Source organism: Xenopus laevis, chromosome 4S, assembly GCF_017654675.1.
Source record: "Xenopus laevis strain J_2021 chromosome 4S, Xenopus_laevis_v10.1, whole genome shotgun sequence".
Taxonomy (NCBI): Eukaryota; Metazoa; Chordata; class Amphibia; order Anura; family Pipidae; genus Xenopus; species Xenopus laevis.
Window position 1 is genome coordinate 26,580,904 of NC_054378.1, and position 15,574 is coordinate 26,596,477.

A 15,574-nucleotide genomic window follows, 5' to 3' on the forward strand; every position below is an offset into this window, starting at 1 on the left:
GTATGTATCTGATTTTTAACGTGAATATAAATAAAATATTTTTTTACTAAAAGAAAAGGCCTTGGGACATATATCTTTTGATATAAAAACTTTTTGTATGTGATTGCCTGTGAACTGGGGCAGGTCCCTTTTGGCTTAATTGGGGATTTACAGAATTCAGATGTGGACTCCCGACCGTTGAATGTGGGACCTGCCCTTGATACTGAAAATGTTATCTAGACATCCTTTCCATCCCATGGAGGAGGTATCTTTGTGACTACTAATGTTGAAGGTAGTTTTCCTGGTGGCCATCACCTTGGCCAAAAGAGTAGGGGAACTACATGCTCTTTTGTGTGATAGCAGCAGTCTGCTGTTTTTTCAGGACAGAGTGGTCCTGAAGTTCAGTGCTTTATTTAACCCAAGGTGGTATCTCCTTTCTACCTGAAAGATGAGTTGTCGTTACCAGGCTTCCCAGACAAGAAAGGGGACAAAAATCTCAGAGCTTTAGATGTGGCAGATAAAGGCAGAGAGGTCTCTTCCGATACCATCTCCAATTGGATAAAGTTGGTCATCAAGAAGGCATATCTGTCTCAAAGCACTCAGGATCTGGCTGGTGTTCATGCTCATTCTACCAGGGGGCAAGAAGCTTCATGGGTGGCTGAAGCAGGGACTCCTTTGGAGGTCATGTATAGGGCAGCTTCAGTACCTCTTCCATGAGATGACTCTACTGCTCCAGTGCCCTCAGCTCATCTTGCTTCCCATGAAACCTTCCCTTCTATAATTTCCTATTCTCCACCCACTGGGTACTTTCCCTCACAACTGTTATCCTCTAGGTCCCCCTAGTGGCCAACCTAAATATATGTATTAACCATTACTTATACATTTATATTAAACCATTTACATTTTACCCTATTACATCTCACCCTCCTGAAAACCAAATCAATATGAAGTCTAGACCAAGGATTTTTTTAAATCTTCCAAGAAAACACAATGCTGCAGGGGAGCTGTGATGAGAGTTCTTGTAAGTGACACACAGATTTACAGCCTCTTCTATGTCTGTGTCAATTTTAGGCCACCAGACATAACTCCTTGCAAGAGCTTTCATGTGCACAATTCCTGGATGGGCTGCATGTAGCATGTCTAGGGCAGTTTTGCATTCTCTTTGATGGATGACTGGTCTGCTTCTCCATAATAATCACAGACAGTTCATGCTGATGGCTTGAATATGGTCTGAACTCTTCAAACAACTTTTCATTTTGCCATCTACAGGAAGACTGCCCTGTGAAAAGGTATTTTATTGTAGTGAGATTGGTCTATCTTAGCAGTGCATAGAACAGGTAGGCTACCTGTCTGTCCTAGGAACTCCCAGAGGGGCTGGGGTGCTGCCTGCCACTGCAAGGAGCAGAGGGAGTCATGACCAATTGACTGAAAGTTATTGAGGAAAGCCAGAAGGTGAGCCAGGCCAGAAGCTGGTTAATTGGTATCCCTGGAGGGGAAAGTAAGTAAGGCTTAATGAGAAACCAGAATAATCCAGAGTGTGGAAGCCACCCTGTATGATGAGAACCCCAGAGTGGGGAAAAGTTTTGAATTCATGCTGTTGAAAGGCTTATGAACTGTGTTCCTGTTACCTTTATGTTGGCAATAGTTTGACAAAATAAACCCTTGTTCTTGTCTGAACACGGTGTCCCTGTCTTTATGCTCCTGATCCTATGCTTACCTGTCTACCATAGCTAATTTCACCCACAATCAGCTTGTCACAATGTGTATAAGGTTAATTTGCAGGATCTAATCTAAGTGTTACAGATGTTACCCAGTTCATCATAAAAAAATTGTGGAAATTCCTCAGTTACCTTTAGAGTTTCCCTAGTGACAACATGGATACATTGGATGCTGATTTTTAACAGAGAAAACCATTCCAAAAGGCTTTTTTGAGTACCCTTCGCAATTAGTGGGGGTAACATTCCCCTAAATATATTATACTGAACACTGACATCACATCTTCCAAGTTCAACAGATTGACCATTATAGTAATGGTGTGTGCACCCTGTGTTTGATAATGTGATCAAATAATTCTGAACTATATAGTTAATGCAGCCCCTGAATCAATCTCTATTTCACACCGATGGCCATGTATATAAACATTTGCCATTTTAATTTCAGAGAATCCAACGGCACTTACTGTTGGCATGTTGGATATAGCTGTCTGACTTCTATTCCCATAGCTGCTTCATTATTTCTTCCGTGAAAACTTTGTATTATCACTTGACTTTTTCTGATTATGCCTGCAGAGGGCATATGCTGACCACCACATCCTATACAAGGTGAAAATGATAATGTGTATTTTGCAAAATAGTCTTTTTGTTTGCTGTTTAGCAAATTAATGTCATCTCCCTGATTGGAGATTAGGAGGTTATGGTGTGAATAGGGATGGGCGAATTTTTTTGGTATGTTTCACCGTGGAAATGACGCCCATAGACTTGTATGGTGGCGTGCGTCAAAAAAAAAATTTGCCTTGTGACAAAAAATTTTTGACGCCCATAGACTGTAATGGGCGTCGGCGATAATTCGGCAGCCGAGAATTTTTGGCGAAACGAAAAGGGTCATGCATGTGCTGCACAAACCCAGAAGAGGCATTCGGGAGCGATGACAAGAGGAACCAGGTGGCAGCATCCCCACTCTGAGCACGGTGGGCATCACTGCCACCCCACTAAGTACTCTTACATTATGCCCCTCCGCTAGAGGGGGCCACTGGACCCTTAGGCTTATTAGGGAACCTGGAATGAAATTGACACTTGAAACGGTCAGCAGGACCAGTATGTCATCCAGGTAGACCACAACATACCGACTCAGAAGATCACAGAATATAGAAACTTATAAACTCTTGGAGGACAGCTGATGTGTTACATAAGCCAAAAGACATTACTAAGTACTCAAAATGCCCGTCCCAAGTGTTAAAGGTGGTCTTCCATTCCTCCCCTTCCCTGATTCGAATTAGGTTACAAGCACCCCTGAGATCAAGCTTAGTGAAGATTGTGGCACCTTTAACTCTATCAAAGAGTTCAGAAATCAAGGGAAGGGGATAACAATTTTTGACCATGATCTTATTCAACCTCCTGTAGTCAATACACTGCCTTAACCCCCCCATCTTTCTTTTTAACAAACAAAAAGCCAGCACCCGCCAGAGACTAGTAGGGCCTTAGGAACCCTTTCTCCAGATTTTCCTTTATATACTCATCCATGGCAAGTGGCGTTCGGGAGTGGCGATGAGAGGAAACAGGCAACAGATGTCCCCACTGTGATCGTTGTGGGCATCCCCACCGCCCCACTAGACATCAGGTACTCTTACAATTACGATCTCAGCCTCGCAATTATAGGTCATTGAGTTTGACATCCATAGTGGGCAAATTATTTGAAGGCTTAAGGGTCTCATTCACTTTGGTGAACGGTATTATGAGCAGTAATCTGCATGGCTTTATGAAGGATAGGTCATGTCAGACAAATCTGATTGCTTTTATGATGAGGTACTGTAAGTAAACATACTGTATGAATGCTGGGCATTAAACTGTTCAGTGGAACCCAGGCATTCATATTTGGGGTGTTTTATCTTGATACCTAATAGTATGTGGGAAATAAAATGTCGCAAGATGGAAATTTTAGGTGATTTTTGGAAATGTCACCAAAATTACCAGATTTAGGAAAGGTTTGTGGCTTGGTGCTTTGGAGTAGAAAGACATGTATACCCAATTTGGATTCGGTGGAATGTATACTTTCCACAAATACATGGTTTTCTGGGGTGAAGGTACTTTTTTCTACCTTTGTAAATGTGTTGATTTTGCAGTACCTGAAATGACAGACCATATGGGGGTCTTCATTTTGGGGACCCTATATGCCACGTGCTTAGGTAAACCTATACATATTGGACATAAAATTGTTCAGAGGACTACATGCTTTCATATTTGGGGTGATTTGTCTTGATACCTAATATTATGTGGGAAATAAGATGTTTCATAGCGGTAGTTTTGAGATGATTTTTGGAAATGTCCCCAAAATCGCCAAATTTAGGAAAGGTTTGCATTGCGACTTGGTGCTTTGGAGTAGAATGACATGCATATCCAATTTGGATTAGAGGTAATGTGTACTTTTCTAAAATATATGGTTTTGTGGGGTGAATGTACTTTTTTCTACCTTTGCCCCCTCCAAGTATACCGTTTTGTGGAGTGGTGCTTTGGAAATTTGGTAGTGTACTGCTTGGAGACTTCCAAATTGGCTGTGTTCTCGTACATAAAATAAATTATATTTCTGATGTGATTGTACTATGTGAAACATGATTTCTTTCATTTTGTTAGACACTTAGAAGCCTATATCTTTTACAGCATATTTTGAAAGCTCAGGTTGTCCTAAAAAAAACAATATATTGTTTTCCTGGGTAAACTAAAAGACCCCCCCAGGAAAGTCCCTTAAAGTGAAAGAGTACAAAATGTCTAAAAACTGCTTGGCAGTAGATCGTTCGCATTTAGGACAAATTTGTTCGCAGGGGAAGGGTTAAAACATTTTCATATGGTGAAAACTGGGATTGATGGTGATGGAAATATTAACATCTTTATTAGCCAACAGACAAAGATGTAGCAATTCTCCTAGAAGCCCTTTTTAAAAACCGGGCTACGTGAACTAGGCAGAAACATTTTAACTTCAACCAATCAATATAGATATAATGAAACTAGCAGTTGTTTACTGTAAGATTTGTGTTTTACCTTTTTCCCGTTAACTGGTTTGTTTTTTGTATTTATGTTTTTTTGGATGTTACTGTTATGCTGTACAACTGACTATGTAACAATAGAAAAGCTTTTTGAAACAAACTTTATGTACAAACGTTTCTAGATAGTTGGTAAAATGTTAAAATATTTATTAAAAACAATGAAAAAAAAAAAAGATTGAACCTCTTTTCTTCTAATCTGGATGGATGTTTTTGTGTCAGTTGGAAGTACCAAATGGTAAATCAAGTATAGGATAGTTTATTTATTGTCCCTTTATATATGTATACATAGATTTTACATCCTTTTGTAACCCATTTTCGCTGCCAGCTGGATTTTCCTAAATGCGAACATCTACTGCCAAGCAGTTTTTAGACATTTTGCATTTATTCCTTTTACTGAGAATTTTTGACAAGAAAACCTATGTAAAATAAGACACATTATATATTTTTTTTTTTTACATAATGAATTGGGCTTGAACACTGAAAACATTTTTGTACTTTTTCTGGACATATAAAGAAAATTTTGAGTGAAATATGTAAAAAAAAGTGAAATAAAGAATAAAATGTTTTGTGTTTTTTTCAAAGAAGAATTATATTTACTGACAAACCCTAAAAGCCCTGATTCTGCTGAATCCAATGATACCAGATATGTATTGCTTTTCTTGTCCACAACACGCCCCAATAATAAAACAGCATTTTGTACAAATTTTACATTGGAACACAACAGATAAGAGCATCTTTAGGTTAACATGGCATATCTAACGATAGAAGTGACCTATCCCGATAAGTTAGGTTCCTCTAGGTTTTAGCTGTGGTATAGTTTTTGCTATAAATATAACTGCCATCATACAGATCACCCTAAAATGCAGCAATATTTTTGGGGATTTTGTTTTTCTGAAACACCATTACAATCACAAAGTCGGAAGTGAATTTGACAAAATTACTCCACTAAAAAAATTCAAATTAACCCAAATATGAAAGAAAAGGTTCTCCTGATTGAAACGATAACAGGCATGTATGGGTGCACCTAAAGACGTGGCCTCCAAACACCCCAAAACAGGGGCAATACATAAGGAAAATTTTAGCTGAAAAGTTTGGGGCTGCGCTCTAAGTACACACCTTGCAGTTCTTCAGTCTAAACACCCCCTTACCTGGGAAATACCCCCAAAAACTATATATTCCTTGAAAGTGCACACATATAGCTATTCAGAGTCACCATCCTTGCTTTCCTGCATGCAGGTCTGTGGGAGCAGTTCTCTGTAAAATTTGCGGTTTGGCCTGATATATAGAAAAAAAAAGTTCCAAAGTTCGATTTCTCCCCAAAATTGCCATGACAACTAAAAAAAACTACTAAATATTAATCTGTAACTTCTCCTGAACAAAATGATACCCTGCATGTATGGGTACAGCTAAAGATGCGGCCTCCAAACATCCCAAAACAGGAGCAATACATAAGGGAAATTTAAGCTGGAAGGTTTGGGGCTGCACTCTAGGTGGACACCTTGCAGTTCTTCAGTCAAAACACCCACTTACCTGTGAAATACCCCCCACAAATGGGATATTCCTTGAAAGTGCACACATACAGCTATTCAGAGGTGCCATCCTTGCTTTTCTACATGCAGATTTGTGGGCGCAGTTCTCTGTAGAAGTTTGCAGTTTGACCTGCAATTAAAAAAAAAAGTTTCAAAGTAAGATTTATCCCAAAATTGCCATGACAACAAAAAAAAAACCTGCTACGTGTCAATGTGCAACTTCTCCCAAATAAAACAATACCCTACATAAATGGGTACACCTAAAGACACCAAACACCCTAAAACAGGGCCAATAGCTAAATATTGAAGCTGCACACCTTGCAGTTAGGTCAGTCTAAACACCCACTTACCTGTGAAACACCCCCCACAAACAATATATTCTTTGAAAGTGCACCCATACAACTATTCAGAGGTGCCATCCTTGCTTTTCTACATGCAGATTTGTGGGCGCAGTTCTCTGTAGAAGTTTGCAGTTTGACCTGAAATAAAGAAAAATAAATTTTCAAAGTTAGATTTGCCTATATTCAAAAAAAGGATCCCGTTCTCAGCCTCAAAATTATAGGCCAGTTAGTCTGACGTCAGTAGTAGGAAAGCTTTTTGAAGGGTTATTAAAGGATAAGATACTGGACTTTATAGCAAATCATAATACTATGAGTGTTTACCAGCATGGTTTTATGCGTAATAGATCTTGCTGGACTAACTTAATTTATTTCTATGAGAAGGTAAGCAGGGACCTCGATTCTGGGATGGCAGTGGATGTGATTTACTTAGACTTTGCTAAAGAATTTGATACAGTGCCACGCAAAAGATTACTTGTTAAATTAAGGAATGTTGGCCTGGAAGATATTATTTGTACCTGGATAGAGAACTGGCTAAAACATAGACTACAACGAGTGGTGGTAAATGGAACATTTTCTAATTGGAACAGTGTTGTTAGTGGAGTACCACAGGACTCTGTACTAGGTCCCTTGCTTTTCAACTTGTTTATTAATGACCTGGAGGTGGGCATTGAAAGTACTGTTTCTATTTTTGCAGATGATACTAAATTGTGCAGAACTATAGGTTCCATGCAGGATGCTGCCACTTTGCAGAGTGATTTGTCTAAATTGGAAAACTGGGCAGCAAACTGGAAAATGAGGTTCAATGTTGATAAATGCAAGGTTATGCACTTTGACAAAAATAATATAAATGCAAGTTATACACTAAATGGCAGTGTGTTGGGAGTTTCCTTAAATGAGAAGGATCTAGGGGTCTTTGTAGATAACACGTTGTCTAACTCTGGGCAGTGTCATTCTGTGGCTACAAAAGCAAATAAAATTCTGTCTTGCATAAAAAAGTGCATTAACTCAAGGGATGAAAACAAAATTAATCATTTAATAGTGCTACTCCAGCAGAATTCTGCACTGAAATCTTTTTCTCAAAAGAGCAAACAGATTTTTTTATATTTAATTTTGAAATCTGACATGGGGCTAGACATATTGTCAATTTCCCAGCTGCCCCAAGTCATGTGACTTGTGCGCTGATAAACTTCAATCACTCTTTACTGCTGTACTGCAAGTTGGAGTGATATCACCCCCCCCCCCCCCCAGCAGCCAAACAAAATAACAGTGGGAAGGTAACCAGATAGCAGCTCCCTAACACAAGATAACAGCTGCCTGGTAGATCTGAAAACAACACTCAATAGTAAAACCCATGTCTCACTGAGACACATTCAATTACATTGAAAAGGAAAAACAGCAGCCTGCCAGAAAGCATTTCTCTCCTAAAGTGCAGGCACAAGTCACATGACCAGGGGCAGCTGGGAAATTGACAAAATGCCTAGCCCCATGTCAGATTTCAAAATTGAATATAAAAAATTCCGTTTGCTCTTTTGAGAAATGGATTTCAGTGCAGAAGTCTGCTGGAGTAGCACTATTAACTGATGCATTTTTTAAAAAAAAATAAGTTTTCTGATGACAGGATCCCTTTAAAAGCACGTCTTTTCTTACCCACCTCAACACCAACGCTTCTACTGAACCAAAAAGGTTTTGCTTTGCAACAACGTTCCTTGCTTACAAGTGGAATATACTGACAAGTATATTTATTAAGCAGCATTTTAAAGACTTCCCATTTTTGTTCTGTGTTTAACCCTGTGAAAAGCATTTCCCACTTAATATGTTGCAGAGATGCCCTTATACTGTCAAAGTTTGCATGTCTGAAATGTAGTGTTTTAGTTACTCCCTTATATAATTGCTTCTGCAACAGAATCTCAAAGGAGACCATGTTATGATCACTATTCCCTAAATGCTCACCCACACAAATGTTAGAGATGAGTTCAGTATTGTTAGTTATTACAAGGTCCAAAAGAGAGTTATTCCTAGTAGGTTCTTGAACGAGCTGGAATAAAAAGTTGTCATTCAGCATATTTACAAACCTACTAGCTTTTTCTGTCTTAGCAACCCCATTACCCCAGTCAATGTCTGGATAATTGAAGTCACCCATAGCAACAACTTGACCCAGCTGTGAAGCCGCTTGTATCTGCAAGAGTAGCTGGGCTTCATACTCGACACTTATACGAGGTGGTTTATAGCATACACCAATGATAATTCTTTTTGTTACCTTTTGCCCAGTCAAAATCTCTACCCAGAGTGATTCTACACCCTCACCAGTGCCAGCTAGTGTTATTTCTTTAGCGCATGGCTTTAATTCAGGCTTTACATACAAACACACTCCTCCACCCTTTTTGATCCCTCTGTCCCTCCTAAAAAGGGTGTAACCATTTAAATTCACAATCCAGTCACATGTGTCATCCCACCAGGTCTCAGTGATACCAATTATATCATAATTTTTAGTGCATGCAATTAATTCTAGGTCTCCCATTTTACCTGACAAACTCCGTGCATTTGCCAGCATACAGCGGAGGTTACTACTTTAACTTTTGAAATTTGCATTACTTAGTGGAGAATTATATGTTAAGTTAGTATTATTCTGTTTTCCTTGTAACAGAGGGACCTCTTTAGCTGGTAAACTGTATGCCCCCCTCACTCCTCCATCATGACTGAATATTCTACTTACCATTATCTGTTTGGTGGAGCATCTTCTGTTTCATCTGTACTCTTCAATGTCCTTTGGCAAGGCTGCTTTTATCTTTATTTTTTTTTACTTTTAGAACACCTAGAAAACTAGATCTAGAAAATCTGCACAATTATAAAAAAAAAAAATGCCACTATATATTCATACTGTCAGCAACACATGTGCCTTCTGTAACTGCAGTGAAAGGTGAGCGTTTGAGATGCCAATAATAAGGGCAGAGACACATGTGGAGATTCGGGGAGATTTAGTCGCCCGGCAACAAATCACCTCTGCTTCAGGCGACTAATCTCCCCGAACTGCCTTCTCGCTGGCTAGAATCTAAATCACCGGTGGGATGGCAGTCGGAGTGCTTCATTTTCCGAGTTACCCGAAGTTGCCTCACAAGGAAACTTTGGGCGACTTTGGAAAACAAAGCGCTCTGAGTGCAATTCCGCCGGCGATTTAGATTCTAGCTAGCGCTGGGCGACTAATCTCCCTGAATCTCCATGTGTGTCTCTGCCCTAAAGTTTGAGGCATTAGATAAAGAGGTGAAATCAACTTATGGATTGACCAAATAAAGTCTAATCACGCTCCCAACCGCGATTTTGCAAAAAAAAAATGTCTACACAAGAACAAAATATATATTGCCCAGAAGTAAAGAATATGCACTGAAAGCTGATGAGTTTTCAGTTCAATCAATTGCCCTGTTTCTTTCCAACCATCTCAGCCATGCATACAGTACAGTACTAACTACTATCCATAATAAAGACAAAGACTACAATTAGCCTTTTGAAATGAAAACTGTTCCCATCTATCAATTAGTGATTCTGTGTCAGCACACAACTCCTCCACTGTTTCTGGTGCACGTTCAATGGTGGCCACCCCACACCGTAGAAGATTCAATATAGACGAGAACAGCACCTTCTTAATGTAATAAAAAGGCCTTTATTCAAACATGGCACAGACCAATAGTAGCAACGTTTCAAGCCATCTCTGGCTCTTTATCAAACTAACACACCTGGTCACAGAAATTTCCTTTTAAACAAGTAAAAACAGTGCCATCTATTGACATAGCAACAAAGTAACAGCAATTTGTATATAATATAAAACATACTTGTATCCATTTTATATGTAGCCACTTGGCAAAAAGCTATTCAGCTTTTCTTCAATAGAATGCGCAGAGGTCAATTACCTGTAAAAACACAATACAACAATAAAAGTACTATAAAAACCAACTGGATGTCTTTTTTCATAAAATAGTATGTAACTCATACTCTCTATTTAGGCCATTAGGCGTGAGGGTTTCAAGGCGACGAATCCAAAAGGCTTCCTTCTTGAGTAGCCTTTTCGCTCTGTCACCCCCACACCGTAATGAGGGGACATGGTCCACCACTTGAAATTTAAGCTGGTGTATCCCATCTCAATAAAGTGGCCCGCAACAGCTTGATCAACCTTTTTCGTTTTTATAGCCGATTTTTGCTCTCTAATTCTATCTCTGACCTGGCGAATGGTCTGTCCTACATAAAGAAACCCACATGGACACTTTATTACATAGATAGCAAACATGGTAAGGCAGGTGTAATATCCATTAATACTAATCGGGGTACCTTTTCGGGGGTGGTAAACATGTGGGCCTTTGAGGCAATTCGTGGAACAGTTGCAACTCAAGCAGGGAAAAGTTCCATGTTTTTTAGATTGTAGTAGCAACTGGATATCCTTTTTACCACCAATGTCAGATTGCACCAAGGATGACCCAATTGTATGGCCCTTTTTATACGACATCATGGGGGGTGATTTAAAGCTCGGGATGTTTGGAATCCTGTCCCTCAATACTCGCCAGTGTTTGCGTAGAATATTGGCTATCTGTGGGCTTATACTGTTATATGTAGTGACAAACGGTATACGATCCATCGGCTTACGAGGACGTCCCTGTAACATATTCTCTCGACTAGAGAGTTCAACTTCAAAACGCTGTTGGACCAATAATGAAGCAGGATAGCCTCTATCAGAGAATTTAGACTGCATCTCATCCAATCTACATTGGCATATTACCTGATCACTTACAATTCGTTTCACACTTGAAAATTGTGCTTAAGGAGGAGACTTCTTCACCTGAATCGGGTGAAACGAATTGAAATGGAGCAAGGTATTTTTATCCGTGGGCTTGGTGTATAGTGTATAGTGTATGTATAGTAAATTTAATATGCGGTGAACATGAATTGATGGACTCAAAGAAACTATCCAAAGTAGACCGAGGTCCCGCCCAAACCATGAACATGTCATCGATGTAACGAAACCATCGAAGACAGTGCTCATGGTACTGTGTATTGGTGTAAATGTATTTCTCTTCAAATTGATTCATGTAAATGAATCTATCAGCAATCCATAACTTTCTTTGTCAACTGCAAACAAAAAGCCAGAACAGGCAAAGATCACTTTACAAAGAAAAAGCCAAAGCCCATACTAATCAAAATTCTGTTCTTTAATTACTGACGCGTCATGGATTGTCGTCAGCATGAAAAAAAATTCTATCAAAAAATGTGATGGCAAGGAGCTTATCATTTCTTAGGGAATACATTTCTCCATGGTTCAGTTTTTTGTCAAGGAGAACCCTGGGCAATACTTTTCGTTTTTGATTTATGGTGCCACAGCCTGGGTGTCTAAACAATGTAGGGTTTTGAATAAGAGGATGCTGGTGTAAAAGTTATTCATGTATAAGTGGTAACCTTGGCCCAGTAGTGGAGTTATGAGCTCCCACACAATTTTGCCACTGACAGTCAGGTCAAGGGGACAACCAGGGGGTCTAATTGTGAGTCCTTTCCTTCATAAATCAAAAAATAGTTTGATTTGATCCGATAGCTGGCACGCTTGCTTGGGATGTACTGACAGAAGTGTAGGTGCCCTTTGAAGTGGAGAAGGGACTCGTCAATACAAATGTTTTGGGAGGGGGTGTCCACTTCTGCGTAGCACTCAGACAGGCTGTCTATAAGGGGCCTCAATTTATGCAGCCTGTCATGGGAAGGATCATTAGGGGGTACAGCCCTAGAATTGTCATTGAAATGCAGAAACCAGAGTAGTAGCTGATACTGGAATCTAGGCATTGTGGCAGAAAATATTGGAACGGGTAGCATGGTACTGGTATCCCACTAGGACTCCAGGGAATTTGCTTTTATGAGACCCATAGCTAGATTGAGTCCCACAAACCTCTCCATTTCAGCAATATCAGTGGGATGCCATGCCTGAGCATATCTAGGGTGGGGATTTCGGTCAAGATATTGCTCGGCATAGACATTTGTGTACTGGACCATAGGATGGCCTCAGTCAAAAATAAATGAAAAAAATGTATTGGCTCAAAATTACAGATGTCCACCTTTACACCTGAAACTGCAGTAAATGGGGGGGATTTCAGGGGTAAAATTAAAAGGAGGCCCCCCACGTAGGCTCCTCAAGGGCAGTAACCATGCTACCTTACTCAGAAACTGAGTCACTAAACTCCTCTGAGCTAGAGGCCATGCATAGGGCAGCAGCCTCTTCAACAGTAAAAAAACATTTTGCCATGTTGCCAAAAAAAAAGATCCCCTAACCCAAAGAACAATCAGGGAAAGTGACAAACAGAAAAACAAGTAATAAGTGATTTCACTGGCAGAAAAAGTTAGCTGGATCACATTATGCACAAAACTACTGCAACACAGGCAAGAAAAAACAGACTTGAGAAAAAAAACTGAAGATAAACAAAACAGATCAAGAAAAAAAAACTGACGATAAGATAAACAAATCAGACAAAGAAAACAAAAAAATCAAACTCCCTGAAACAAAAACCCTGTCTCACAATCCAAAAATACTAAGTGAAAACTACTACTAGTAACCAAAATATCTGATCACTAGTGACCCAACAAAAAGAACAGGTATTGAACAACTACTAAACAACTATTTAACAATAAATCAACAGTAAAGCAACACTGAAATGGAATAAAATTACTGAAAATTAATAGACAACAATAATCAGCAGCAACACAAAACTTAAATTTCAAAGTACCAGCAAAAACCAGCTAGAACAAATAAATCAACAGTAACGCAACACTGAAATGGAATAAAAACACTGAACATCAATAAAGAACAATAATCAGTAGCAACACAAAACTCAAAATGCAAAGTACCAGCAAAAACAAGCTAGAACAATAAATCAACAGTAAAGCAACACTGGAATGCAATAAATCACTGAAAATCAATAAAAAGAACAGTAATTGGCAGCAACACAAAAGAGGAAAAGGCAATAAAAATGACTGAAAATGAAATATAAGCCAATAAAGGAAAAATACAAAAATCTAATCTATATAAAATCTATAAGCAATAAAATATAAAAAACAGCAATCAAATGTAGGTGTGAGTGTGACTGTGAGTGTGGTGTGTGTGTGTGTGTGTGTGTGTGTGTGTGTGTGTGTGTGTGTGTGTGTGTGTGTGTAAAAGTAAGTGAAGGTAAGTCAAAGTAAATGAAAAAAAGGGAAAACTAAAATAAGTAAGACAAATTAGATAAATGAGTGAGAATGTGTTACCTGGGGCAGGCACAGAAGATCTGACAGGCCGACCACAGAAGGCAGCAGGAGGGATTCAAATGGCATCCACGACCAGCAGTGAAGAGTAGGAGGTTCTGGGGTGTGTTCTTATATACCCCAACAGCAGGAATGTCCTGATGACATTGCTATGGGGTTTACACGGAAGTTTTTAGACCACTGCTCATTGCCTGGGGTGGTGGTGGCTGCTGATCTGTAGCTTTCCTACAAGGAAGAAGGCCGCAGTAGAGGAAGAGCAGCGTCAATGATAACCCCCACATCATTAAAGGTACCTGGTGGGTTTGGGTGTCGGTGTGGGGGGTCATTGGCCCTATGGGGGAAAAAGACAGCCGCTGCTCGTTGCCATGGGGGGTTGGCTACTGAGCTGCAGCTTTCTTTGCCAGTTGGAAGCTGCAGCTGAACAGTAGCAGCCCTGCTGATGACCCCCACGTGTTCAGCAGTACCTGCTGCGTTTGGGGTTAGCGTGGAAGTCATCGGCTCCATAGGGCACACATTACATCCCACTGCTCATTGCCTAGGGGGGTTGGCTACTGAGCTGTGGCTTTCCTTGCTGGTTGGTAGCCACAGCTGAACAGTAGAAGCCAATGACCTCCATGTGTTCAGCAATACCTGCTGCATTGTGGTTGGCATGGGGGTCATCGGCTCCATGGAGCATCCATCCAGCCCCCCTGCTCCTTGCCTAAGGGGGCTGGCCACTGAGTTTCAGCTTTAAATTGTGCAGGAAAGCCGCAGCTGAAGAGAAATCGTAACTGCCGGTGAAATTGTACATGATACGTTGCCGGTGGTTAGAGCATTGACCCGCCAGCACATACAGCATAAGTGCTTGGTGGGTAAAGGGTTAAAACCATTCTCTTCAGCATGGATAATCTTTGATTATAACTGATATTAAACATACTTGTTACCAGCTTTGCTACCCTATAATATTTTATCTCATTTTAGCACTGGAGACAAAAACTGCACTACATATTTTAGATGGGACCTTACCAGTGCTTTGTAAAGGAGAACAAAGAACCTCTACTTCCATAATTCTATACTCATATATTAAAGGTACAGTAACACCGAAAAATGGAAATCTTCTAAAGTAATGAAACCATAATGTACTGTTGTTTTACACTGGTAAAACTGGTGTGTTTGCTTCAGAAATGCTAATATAGTTTATATAAACAAGCTGCTGTATAGCCATGGTGGCAGCCATTCAAAGGAGAAAAGGCACAGGATACACAGCAGATAACACATACGCTCTGTAGTATACAATGAGATTCTTCAGAATGTATTTGTTATCTATTGTGAATCCTATTCTCGAATAGCTGCCCCCATGGCTACATAGCAGCTTGTTTCTATAAACTATAGTAGTGATTCTTAAGCAAACACACCCGTTTTACCAGTGCAGGGCAACAGTACATTGTTTTGTCATTCCTTTAAAACACTTTTGTTTTGGTGTTACTGTTCCTTTAATACAGCTCAAACCTTGTTTGCTCTTGCAGCTGCTGCATTTCTTGCTACAGACAAGTTAATTATCTATCCTAAGGAATCAAAAGTTCCTTCTCCATTATAGATTTGCATACTGCAGTCCCATTAAGGATGTAAGTTACATATTTGTGCACCACTGTATACTTTTAGCAGGTGAACAGAAAGGCACATCCTGCAGACAACTGACTTGGGAACAGCCAATGGTCCAGAGTGGTATA

General features: G+C 39.8%; 1 protein-coding gene across 1 annotated transcript in view; it reads left to right on the top strand.

Moving 5' to 3' along the window:
* slc6a2.S (solute carrier family 6 member 2 S homeolog) overlaps positions 1-15,574 on the top strand; it is a 214,093-nt gene that overhangs the window by 81,064 nt on the left and 117,455 nt on the right. The window lies entirely within an intron of this gene.